This window comes from Rhamphochromis sp. 'chilingali' (assembly GCF_963969265.1).
Source record: "Rhamphochromis sp. 'chilingali' genome assembly, chromosome: 9".
Taxonomy (NCBI): domain Eukaryota; kingdom Metazoa; phylum Chordata; class Actinopteri; order Cichliformes; family Cichlidae; genus Rhamphochromis; species Rhamphochromis sp. 'chilingali'.
In genome coordinates this window covers 13,810,201-13,823,925 of record NC_137936.1, presented here as the reverse complement: position 1 = coordinate 13,823,925, position 13,725 = coordinate 13,810,201, and positions in this window count along the sequence as shown.

Genomic DNA, 13,725 nt, shown 5'->3' with positions numbered 1-13,725 from the left:
ACTGGACATATGTACAGCTTTTTTTTCTCTCCTGCTGACTGATTTTTCTAAAACATACAGTTGCTAAAAGCGCGTGGGGTTGGGGGGGGGACTACTGCCCACTTCATGCCTGCTAGTAGCTTGTGCTACGGTGTCTGTTTTAGGTGGAATTAAATGTGATCAGCCTGTTTCAAATAAAAAACAAAGTGAAACATAAGAAACATCAGAGAGTGCCACTAATTCTCAGAATTGTTTATCTCACTGTGGTTCAAGGTTTCAAATGACTAGAAATCAAATTAAAGATTCAATGATTTTAGTCTAAGGCTTAAATTTTAAACTTGCTTGCCCTGAGTAACATTTCACTGGTGACAAAGGATTCCACAAATGAATAACCTCATTTGTAAGATCGTCTGAATTTACAGGCAAATTGAAAACTTTTCATGTTACAGTTTGTGATCACAATTTAGCAGATGTGTTACGTCTCGGTAGAATCCTGACAGATGTGTGATCCGTGTGTAGGTTTAGGACATATGTGCATAGCTTATAGCTCCAAGCCTGAAAGTGGAAATGAAACACCTGGCATGAAAGCTTTCAAGCAAAAGAAACCTCAAAGAGCTAAAACTGCAAGCTAGTATCTCAAATATTTAACACACGGATGAAAATTGCACTCGTGGAAGCAAGTCATTTGGAACTGTTTATCTCCGAGGCTTTGCTAAGCACAAATCCTACTGGTCTCAAACACGCTGTTTGAACTGTCAGCACAAGGTTTTGTACGGACTAGTGAAAGCATCTCTTTCAGCCTTATAATAGAGTTTGCGGGAAATAAATCATCCCTATAAAAACACAAATACACATGTCATGTTCACTATAACAGCTCATTTCAAAAAACACACAGCTTTACTCCCATTTATCATCTTCAACAGCACCTGGGGCATTTTGTTGTTGTTGCACATTTCAGCTGGCTCCAGCGCAAGCCTCCCTCTCACACCCCTTTTAGCAAATTAGACCGTTTAATTAGGAAAAGCTCATTTGTATCATATCATTTACATGGTGCAGCCAGCCTTTGCCAGGATATTCTAATTGATTATTGTTGCCTGAGGTGGTGTTGGTGTGAGCGGGTGTGCCTTTGTGCGCGTGTGTATTTTTGTAAACGAGTAAGTGACTTTGTGGTAATTATATAAAGTAAGAAACTTTATCAGTGCAGTGATTGCTAAGATCATGTATTCCTGCATAGCAGAGTAAAAGCATCTTACTTGTAATATATCTTTGTAAAACCGATATGCATGTACTGTTAAGCCAATATTTTAATTAGCGGCAAATATCAGCAGTGCATATTCATTGTAAGATCAATCCTTCCTGCTATTTTCCTCTTGTTTACACATGTTATTGAATGCATTTCTTTCCCCTAGTCTTAAGGACCTCTTAGCACACTCTTGTGGTGATCCACATCATTTAATAACCTCCGCATGCACCACCCACCAATAGGAAACAAAGTTCCTTGATTCCATACTTCCCTTTTATAAAGCTTTATTTAGGAATAAAACCCTCTCAATAGTCCCTCTAAAATGCTTCTGTTGAGCCAAGCCCTATTAAGGAAAGGAGCAAGCCTACTTCCCCATTGAGACTCACAAACGACCCTTTGATGAGGCTGCTCTTTGACCCTTTATACAAAGCTGCTTGAACGCCAGAGAGCCAAGTGGAAGGGGCTTTGAAGGATCCAGGATAAAGAACACAGAAAAAGCAACGAGAGATTATTAGAATTCACCCAACGGTGCAATGAACAGCCTTTCAGCAGCAAGTTCCTCTTTCTATTCAGCAGCTACGCAACAAAGACATTAAATTATAATCAAATTGTTACCATGGTACCCAGCGTGAGTAAATGTATCAAATCTCTCTTCTCTTTCTTTGCATCTCCGAGACTTTTTTATGGACATCCTAATAACTCCAACAGGAGTAGAAGAGAAAATGTGTCAGTAATAGAAGGGGCAGAACTAAACTTTTATTTAAAAATAAAATGAAACTGCAGACTGCAGTGTAGATGCTTAAATATCCTTTAAAAGTGGACTAGCACAACATCAACGACAAGCAATTACTTAGACTTTAGAATTACTTAGACAAGTCTCGCTAACTATCAGCACAGTACTGCATAATAATTTCGATTAAGGAAGCCTTGTGTTGTAAAAAGACTGGAAACAACCACAATCAGCTACCCTGATAATCCCTAAAGGTGATCGTTCCCTAAGAACACTTCTAAAGCTCACTAATTATCCAGGTGAAGCTCATCTGTTATCCACAAACAGACATAAAAACTAACTAGAGTTACAGGCTATTCAAAAATACAAGAAAACACAATTAAATGAAAACGAAACTTTCAAAAATATTGCAAGTCCATTTAAAGAAAATCACTCTATTGACATTCTCTTCACGCACAATGTCAGGAGTTCACGTTGATGGATGAAAAAAATATCTTCATGAATACAGCTTTGCTAGTTACAGCAAGTAATTTTCTATATAACATCTTAGATTCTGTATTTAATGTAGAGAAACTATACATGGGTTATTCATTCATCTTCATGCACACTACAGTGGACATACTTCATGCTGATTAGCGCTAACCTCCACCTGTTTTAGCTCAAAATTGAACATACAGTCATGGTGCAGACATTCTTCATCTCATCTCACTCTTTGCATTGGTTATGTTTCTTAAAATGTCCTTAAAGTTGAAAAAAAAAAGGCCTCTTTTTTATTAATCAGCAGAGTGTTCACCTTAATCTCGCTGAAATAAAATTCCACTAGCCAGAAATGCAACTATAAGACACAGGTTATGTAATATCTGAATTTTCTTGTAATGATGCCTGAAAACTGCAGAACGTTATTGACGCATTCTGCTTTGCATTCAGCTGGTATGTATGTTTTGACCATTTGAACTGACTCTGTGCCGGGGGAAAAGAAGCAATTCCACAGCTCTCTCTGCAAATCAGGAAAATGACAACATAACCAATTTGACTCAGCCGCTGGACTCTTGGATTTACATGTTGCTCCAAACAGAAAGTACTTGAAATGTGTGGATATTATGGTCTGAAAATGCATGAGCCAGTTTAAAGAACTACTCTGTTAAATTAGGCTACAAGGCGATTCAGCAGAACTGAGGGAGTGACAATGGAGAAAAGAGAATGGTATTTTTTATTCTCATCAACCGTTTTTGCACTTGTAAGCTGCAGGAGAGCTATACACCCTGTGTATATGAGGGCGATGCATGCCTTATATAGCCTCATGTACTCTTCTTTGGGTCAGTGTTGTTGGTGGTTGGGATTGGTGTAGATAATACTTGAGACCTCATAGAAATGGAGTAACATGTTGTGTTTTAGTAGGGTTTTGGTCACATTGGCCCGTCCATCAACCAACAACCAGGTGGTGCAAGAAGAGACAAAGACTTGGAAAGGACAGAAAAAAGACACGGAGCAAGAAAAAAAAAGGAGATAAGTCACTTAAGGAGAGGAATTAATTAGAGGTTTAGAAATAACAAAGTAAAATAACATTTGACTGAAAAAGTCTTAGTGTGGCTTTTGAAGTTTTAAATACACTTTGAATTTTTTATGCTAATGTTTCACATGTTTCTTAGCTTAAGAAAATTATCTGTATTTTTGTCTGTACTTCCAGAAACCCTGCTGTGAATCAAATTTAGCTCCTCCGTGACAGAACCAACAGGCTTCCTCTCTGTTGTGCTCTTTTGATCAGATTATTCGGACCAGAGACAGGTGCTACAAAGCACTCCTGCCCGTTTATGATGTGTCTTTGTCTCTTCTTGTCTCAAAATGCCAGAGCTGGTATGCCAACAAATTCATTTTTGTCCCTCTGTGATCCAACCCAGATACATCTGTAGTCACATCAGAGAGAGGGGATTGTGGGTAGAGAGAGGTGCTTGAGGTTCCTTCTCTTTTGGTAATGGATTGGGTAGACATGAAGGGAATGTGGACAGAGATAACAGCACTGTTAAGGTTTTATGAAGACAGATATGAGAAAATATTAAGTTTAAATAGTCGTGGTCAAACATCAGTAATGAAAGCATGTTGACTCATAATGTAAAAACAACTTTTATCAGACTTTATATCAAAGCCAAGGCAGGCTTCCAGATAAATATTTCTCTGCTGATTGAATTCTTTTACAATGTGGCTATCTTACAACATAATGAGAACACAAGCCACAGATGAAACAGATAAATTATTAGTCTGTGCTGTTCAGCATCTTTGGGGGGCAGTAAATACAGACAGTAGTTGCATCCATATATAAGCTTGCTGTCACCAGCAGGATAATGGGATTGTATGTGCCATAGTTAAATTCAAATCTATCACACTTGCAAGGACTCTGAAATATGTATGCACACACTGGCAACTGAAGATACAAAAATATTTACACAGTTAGATCCCCAAAACCAAGATATTTTAGCATTACACTGCAATATAACAACATAGATATACAACTTGTCAGGGCCAGCTTGCTATTCAGTTCAATTCCATTTCATTTAAATAGCACCAAACTATAACAGTTACCTCAAGGCAAAGACCCGACAATAACAGAGAGAATATTCCAATAGTCAGACAACCACGTATGAGCAAGCACTAGGCAACAGTGGGGAGGAAAAAACCCCTGTTAACAGGAAGAAACCTGCAGAACGAGGCTCTGGAAGGGGCAGAGAAACAGGACAAAATGTGTAATAATTACTAATGATCAAATGCAGATGTGGTGTGTAAACGCATAAATTCAACAACGAGGTATTCAGTACTTTGTTTTCAATAATCACCTGTGAATATTATAGATCAACAATAGAAGCTGCTTTAACTGATTTTCATTGCCCAGGCGAGTGCCAGGGTAACACAGCAGACACGTCAAGGGAGACAGACAACCATCTATCCTGTTTGGACCTTTGGAGAACTAATGGAGAAAGCCCACACAGACAAAGGGCCAACCTGCAAAGTACACACAGAGAAGCACCAGCCAACCAGCAGGTTCCTCCCAGCTAGAACCTTCATGCTGGGAGGTGACAGTGCTTATCACTCCACCACTGTGCCACCCCAAGCACTGACATACTATCACAGTGGCATATTTGCACATCCAGCAGAGGGTGCAACATCAGCATTTATTTGGCATTGTGTCAATCTTTTATCTATGCTTTGATCTCCAACAGATCTCAGCAAAATAGCCCAGATTTTAGTTGGTTGGTTAAATGGTTTACTGTGTTCATTAGACAGCTGATGGGCAGAGTCAGTTGGTTTTGTGGAAAATGGCCTGTATTTATATAGCGCTTTACTAGTCCCTAAGGACCCCAAAGCGCTTTACATATCCAGTCATCCACCCATTCACACACACATTCACACACTGGTGATGGCAAGCTACATTGTAGCCACAGCCACCCTGGGGCGCACTGACAGAGGCGAGGCTGCCGGACACTGGCGCCACCGGGCCCTCTGACCACCACCAGTAGGCAACTGGTGAAGTGTCTTGCCCAAGGACACAACGACCGAGACTGTCCAAGCCAGGGCTCGAACCGGCAACCTTCCGATTACAAGACGAACTCCCAACTCTTGAGCCACGAGCCACAGTCTTGCTGTGATTAGAAATGAGACAGATAGTGGAATAGGACCTGTGGATATCTGTCACAGTGAACGACCCCTCTTCATGATGACATTTTAACTCCTGTCAACATAGCCTATCACTAAGAGGGGTTTTGTGTTTGTTTTTGGACATTAATAGAAGCGGAAACAATTTTTAAAAAAATATCTACACAGTGGAAAAAAATTAAGTAAATCCTTCAAGTTACAAAATGGGCACTGGTCCATTTGAGGTTTATAAATAACTAGCAGTGAAACAGCAACATTAAAAAAAGACCCACATTTTTCTGGAAATTGTGCAAATCAAATCAAATCAAATCAAATCAAATCACTTTTATTGTCACATCACATGTGCAGGCACACTGGCACAGCACATGCGAGTGAAATTCTTGTGTGCGAGCCCCACAAGCAACAGAGATGTGCAAACACAACAACACAAACGAGCAAAATACAAGAATGGCCAACCTGAAACTAATAAATATATGTACAATATATAATAGTGTATGCATTTCTGGATGTGTATACTAAATATTTTCCTACGTGTGTGTGTGTGTGTGTGTGTGTGTGTGTGTGTGTGTGTGTGTGTGTATACACATTTTTACAAATTAAATAGTAAAAAATAAATAAATAAATAATAATAATAATAATAATAATAAAATATATAAAATATACAGAGTTGAATATGTGCAAAACAAGTGGCATTTATATACAGTATGGAGTGCATAATGTTGAAGTTCCAGTAGTGAAGCTGAGGTGTCTATGACGTGTTCAGCAGTCTGATGGCCTGATGGAAAAAGCTGTCTCTCAGTCTGCTGGTACGGGACCGGATGCTGCAGAACCTCCTTCCTGATGGAAGCAGTCTGAACAGTTTATGGCTGGGGTGACTGGAGTCCTTGATGATCCTCCCCGCTTTCCTCAGGCACCGCTTCCTGTAGATGTCTTGGAGGGAGGGAAGCTCACCTCCAATTATCCGTTCAGAGCACCGCACTACTCGCTGGAGAGCTTTGCAGTTGTAGGCGGTGCTGTTGCCATACCAGGTGGTGATGCATCCAGTGAGGATGCTCTCAATGGCACAGCGATAGAAGGTCCTGAGGATGCGGGGGCTCATGCCGAATCTTTTCAGTCTCCTGAGAAAGAAGAGGCGCTGCTGCGCCTTCTTCACTGTTTTGTTTGTGTGTACTGACCACGTAAGATCCTCAGCCAGATGTACACCAAGGAACCGGAAGCTGCTCACTCTCTCCACAGCAGCGCCGTTGATGGTGATGGGGGTGTGTACTTCTCTGCACCTCCGGAAGTCCACTATCAACTCCTTTGTCTTTGCGACGTTGAGGGTGAGATGGTTGTCTTGACACCAGTGGGTCAGGGCGCTGACCTCCTCCCTGTAAGCCGTCTCATCACCGGAAGGATTTAACTGTTCTGGATGGGACGACATCTTCCACGCATTTCCTGATAAATCCACAGACTGAGTCTGTGTACTCATCGATGTCTCTGGCGGCCACGTGAAACATTTCCCAGTCCGCGTGATCAAAACAGTCCCGCAGCGCAGACTCCGATTGGTCCGTCCAACAGTGCACCGCCCTCCGGGTTGGAGCTTCCTGTTTCAGCTTCTGCCTGTAGGCGGGCAGGAGCAGGATGGAGCAGTGATCTGATTGGCCGAATGGGGCGCGGGGGAGGGCTTTGTACGCATCCCGGAAAGAGGTGTAACAGTGGTCGAGTAGCCGGTTTCCACGTGTGTTAAAAAGGATGTGTTGATGGAGTTTTGGTGAGACTTTCTTCAGGTTTCCCTTATTAAAGTCTCCGGCTGTGATAAACGCTGCCTCTGGGTGTGCGGTTTCCTCGCTGCTGATCGCGCTGTACAGTTCCCTGAGTGCACGGTCAGTGTCGGCTTGTGGGGGTATGTAAACAGCCGTAATGATCACTGCTGTAAATTCCCTCGGTAGCCAGAATGGCCGGCACTTAATCATCAGGTACTCCAGGTCCGGTGAGCAGAAGGATTTGACCGGGTGCACGTTCGCATAATCACACCAGCTGTTGTTGCTCATGAAACATACACCACCGCCTCTGCTTTTCCCAGTAAGATCCTGTGACCTGTCCGCGCGGTGCACAGAGAACCCCGGCAGTTGTATTGCGGAGTCCGGTACTTTGTCCGATAGCCAGGTTTCTGTGAGGCAGATCACGCAGCAGTCCCGCATCTCTCGCTGGAATGAGATCCGTGCCCGAAGCTCGCACAGCTTGTTCTCCAGAGACTGCACATTAGCCAGTAATAAACTGGGTAACGGTGTTCTGTAAGTGCGCCGTCTCAGTCGAACCAGAACGCCAGATCTTCTCCCTCTGCGTCGGCGTTTGCGGCCTCCAGGGCCAGAGAACAAAGGCGTCTCAGGTGAGATGAATGGGGGGTCTGCAAACGGAGCGTCCGTGTTGCAAAACTTAACACGATTATTAAACTGAAACACTAATAGCAAAGAAAAGAGGTTGTTGTAGTTTTTTCACAAATTAGTTTAATTGAGGACTCCTGCAGATTTTCGCCTTAGGACTTTTCCTGCAACTCTGACAGTTTTCTACCCCTCTGTAGGCGCTATCACCTGCTGCCACATAACAGGGCAGCAAACCAGTAAACAGTCTCAGTCATGTCATCAATCTCCCAATGTAACTAGTTGCCATCAAAGCACACAGCAGAGGAAACTCCAGTAGTGGCAGCTAAAAGATCTTCCACCTTATTCTTAACGTGCCAGTGTTGATGCCAGCGATGAAACGAGTGGGGAGATAAGAGGTGCTAACTGACCGGATAATGAGGACTTAGTTTTCCGCATTTCCCCTCCCACACTGCCACCGTCGCCCTTTGGAGCTTAGTGGAGCAGACAATGTGAGCTCACAGGTAGAGAGGAGAAAGAAGATAAAGTCAATACCTGTGACTGCTCTGATATTCTTAAAGAAGCAGAACAGAATAGGGAAAACCTGCAGAAACGTACAGTTTTACTCTGTGAGACATGCATAAAGTTAGACTATAGGACAGTATAAGATAACTATTGATCATTTTTAAAAACATCTTGCAGAGTACAAACTGTAAAAATATCACTTGACCATTTCTCTTCTTATGTTTTGCCACTGTTTCTCTGTCAGCCTTTATTCTTATGCTTTATTTTTTTTTTTTATCGAGCACAAGAAATGGACTTGTAGACAAAGAAAAATCCACAATCCTCTTTTTTTCTGTCTGTTTCACTCATGACATTATTTTCAAGAACCATATCTTCAAGTGCCTCCTGAGCTCAGTGGTTTGCTGCTCAAACATGCAACAGGTGTTCTTTCTCTTTCAGTCCTTCTCCGGCTTTCTCCTGCAGTGACAGCAGTACAGGTGATTTTCTCCTCATTGTCATTCGGCAGTCAGCCGTGTATGAAGGTCAATACTTTGAAGGAGAGCATGAGAGAAGCAAGCCAATCAGAGGAGAGAGATGAGACGAAAAGAATGATTGACTGGCTTGGAGGTGGGGGGGATGTTAGAGGTTGTTGGGGGATACAAAAGAAAATATGCATGCTCAATTAGGAATCAGGAGATGAAAGCCCCATGTTGCTATGGCAACACACCTGCTGTGGTAGAATATCAGTGCTGCTTCAATGATATAGGGACTATAGGGTTTTAGGGCATGGAGGCTGGTGTTAGGGGATGGTTTGGAGGTGAAAGCTCAGATGTTTGTGTGTGTGTCTGTGTGTGATTGTGTAGCACACTTGAGTAATGGAACACGTGTGCAGACAACCTAACACATACTGGCTTGCATTCACAAAAACAACTGTATTAGTTTCACTCTACACTCTGATGACTTTTTCTGCATGCAGGCAAAGCCTTATTTCAACACGACCGGTCAATATTAATCAGACTACAAACTGACTACAGACGGATTACAAACTGAAACGATAATCTATCTATCTATCTATCTATCTATCTATCTATCTATCTATCTATCTATCTATCTATCTATCTATCTATCTATCTATCTATCTATCTATCTATCTATCTATCTATCTATCTATCTATCTATCTATCTACACACGTGTGTGTGTGTGTGTGTGTGTGTGTGTGTGTGTGTGTGTGTGTGTGTGTGTGTGTGTGTGTAATGTAGGTGTATGTGTTATGTGTATATACGTATAACATACGTTATGTTCTTAATATACATTAAGTAATCATCATAGTTTCGGAAGTTAGCTTTATCCACCCATCTCTAAGGACTGACCTGAGGGCTCAGACTGTTCTTCTACAGTCTTAGCCTGTGAAAAAATCGTTCAGATTTTCTGAATTGAGTTGTCATTTCCTTGATGCTCTATGGGTCACAGGTCTTTAGTAGATAAAAAACATAGATAGTGCTGATCAACGATAAATAATACTACTTATCTTACTGTAAATCCTATGTGTTTCAAAACTGATAAGGATATTATGTATCTGTCTGGCTTTTTACCAAGTGTATTTTTCAATTTGCCTTTACAATTGTATCATATATGTAGTGAATCAAAGATGAAATCACCTATCAAAAAAATGTATTATACTCAAAGTATGGAGCAAGATAACTAGAAAGGCTTTTGAAACTTAAGTATTAAAAACTTCATCTCTTGAATCATTTTCGCTTTTTAGCCTTCAATTTTGTCAAAAGTATCACTTTATTATTAAAGACAGTTGGCTCCCTTTCACTGCTATACCTGCAGATGGAAAAATTGTAGGAGCAGAGAGACTTCAGGGAGAAGCTCAGAGATATTAGAAAAACAGGAGTTATTCTCATTGTGAGGCCATATGGAGAAAGGGCCTGTCGTTGTCATCGTTGCCCTCCACGTTCTCTTCTCCTCTCTCCCTCTCTCATTTATTTCAATTTGTCATGCTTTACTTTTCCCTTAAGAGGGCATGCTTGCTGGTGAACGGCCCCATATAGGCCGCGAAATTGTGTCTGCGCCTTGGCTGTAATGAAACATTTAGATGCAGGGGAGAGTGATGGTTGTGCATTAATACAAGCGGTGGCGTTGCCAGTGCAAGCTTCGGCTTCAAGCAGCAAGCTTGGCTTGGCACTCCAAACAACATAGTGGTGAGAGATCTCTCATCTTTGAAGTTGATGCAATTTTTTTTTCTTTTATTAGCTAAGGAGTGGTCAAAGGTTTTTCAGTGGTGCATACTAGTTAAGGGAATTTGACTTGTAATGAGGATGGAGTCACATCAGTGTAGGTCAGTTATGCTGATGATGTGTGAACAGGGAACAAAAATCTACTGTAATAGAGCACATCTTGTCCTGATGGTAGTGATTAGCCAAATTGCACTTAAGGTTTATTTCCCATGGTCTAAAATTTCTGTTTATGTCAGAATACTCTGATAAAGTTTGCTACAAAAAATACTACAGTAAAAATTTTACCTAAGTAACACCAGTAAAATATACTGAACTATCAAAAGGAAAAGCATAAATAGATCAGCACTCTGTTTATGTTCTTGTGTAACATGATTACTATCAGTGAAGTAATATGCAGATGTGTGAAGCTTAAAATATGCACACATTTTTATAAGCTCAAATTATGCTTCATAAGTAAATATTCAAATGTTAATAGTAACTATGTAAGTACATTAACTCACAGTCCAACAATCATCATTATCATTATTTATGTGATCATTATAGCAACACGGAATGAATTCAAAACACCCTATCATAAACAGATGCGTAGCTCTTCTATTTTTGATTGCTGGGAGAAATATGAAAGTAAATGTGTCACAAAGTGAATGTTGCTCACCAGAGCTTAATTAACCTCTGCCAGTCCCAGCTGTGCCTCGAACCAAGGAGCAGCACTGTCGACACTCCAGCACATGTTGCCGCATACCGTATGTTGTTAACTTTGTAGGTGTTAAAATTTTAAAGTAATGCATAATTTCACTTCAAAAGCATTAGCATTCATCTGCATGCATAAGTCTGCTAACCCTAGCCTTAGGTTTCAAACTGAAAGAAAAGCAACAGTCACAGCTTGCACTTACTTATGTATGAGTGCTGTACACAGATTTTGCCCTTATGCAAATAGCTCCTCTCATCTTGCTTTGCAGATCGACTGGGATAGCACTGCTTAATATATGAATTTAAAAATGTTTAACGTGATGAGTGTGTTATATAATGCTTTGGTTGACTAGTGAACCCTAAATTGCCCATTCTTTGAGAATAACATCTGAACCTTAGGCAACTAAATACATTCAGAATATACTTATTTTTCATCTTATTGACCAATGTAAATTATGTCCACCTTCATTGTTACCCCAGAAGCATGCAGTGGCTGACATAACCATTAAAAATCACTACTACACAACCATATTTCATTTCTGGTGTATTTGTGCATTTATCCAGATTTTCCACTATGCACTTTCCAATTCAGCATTACTGAAATAAAGTTAAACCATAGGGATATCCAATGAAGTTGACAGTGTCCTTTTTTCCCCTTTTTTATGCAGTAGTGGTTGTGGTTTCGGGCATATCTTGATGACATGTATAGCTCCAATGAGACTTTGTACACTTTCAAAAGGTCTTTTGTGTGAGTGTGTGTGTTTCAGAACCTGGTTAAGGGTCTGACATTGTAAGACATGGAGAATAGACTTTTGTTATGGAAAGATCAAAGGCAGACTTGTCATTGTGAATTCTTACATCTCTGTTCTGCTGGAAGCTGCGGGCTTTTGAGTGCTTCTTAAAGCGCTACAAAAATTGTGTGTTTTGCATGTGGGAGCGAGCATGCTTTAAAGAAGAAGAAATCATCAACTGGATTCTTCAGAGAGCAAAAGTTTATATTCTCGTACAAGTTCGGCATGTCCAAAATCACTATCTGGTTCTCTGGCATACACGAAACATGGTGGTCACATTGTTCTAAAACAGATGTGCCAATAACGGTAATGCATTACAACAGAGCAACAAGTGGAAAGAGGCTTCTCCAGGATAATATACGGTTATATATAATATACTCCACCATGTCGGCTTTTTATGTCCAAAATCATCTTAACTGGATGAGAGTGTGGAGTGTTAAGTTATCAGCCCATGCTGGTAAGCTTGCTACGACGCTGGAGCCATAAAATGTGCAGGTGGAAAGCTCTGACACTCATATCTGCTAATTAGTGCTAATGTAAGAGACTAATAAAACACTAACGCTGGGGCACAAACTTCTTAGATAATCAGCACCCTGCAGTCAGCCATAATTTTAGTGAGATAATCCACTAAAGTGCTCTAAAAGGCACCACAACCAACAATAACAACACACACACACACACACACACACACACACACACACACACACACACACACACACACACACACACACACACACACAGTGAAGAGGTCCACTTTAATGACTTGAAATAGTGAAGGTGAGGCCAAGCAGCTCCCTGTGTTAGGACCCTTATCTCCAGCATCCAGATGGATAAGTTTCAAAAATTCATCTCAGTCAGATTTGTTATGATGGGGGAAGCTATTCGTGAAAGCCAAAACTGTTTTGGTACCAGAGTACATTTTTAATGGTTCACAGTTCGGCATTCTAATCCGCGAGTTTATGAGTCAGTCTCAAGTGGCACCAAGAGAAACTGCAGTCCTTGCCATTTCTGCCAGAATAGCTGGCCTTTAAGTAAAAGAGACCGGCTTTTAATAAACTTGTTCTAGGTATCTCACATTGTCAACAGCCACAAAATAATTTAAGATTTGGTAAAGAAAACACAAACACAAAAAGATTTTTAGCTATCCAGTTTAATGCATGTAAACTGGATAGCTAGTCATTTGCATATTTATGAAAATGTTGCCTGCACTGTGACAGATGCATGTGTGCAGCAGCCTTTGGATCCCTTAAAGTAATAAAGGAGAAGCTGTATAAAGCAGTTTTGATTGAGAGATATTTACAGATTCTACCAACAATTCTACATCAAACACAGAGTTTTTATTTTTTGAGTCATTGTCTGAGTCCGTCATTCCTGATCATATGAGTTTAATGCATAGTTGATAATTGTGGCTGAGAGTAATGTAAATGGTAAATGAACTGATACTTGCAAAGCTCTGAGCTCTACTCTAACTGAGCACTCAAACCATCATTCAGACAATCACACACATTCATGCAAGTGTTTTATTCTATACCCAGCACCTTGTCTAACACACACATA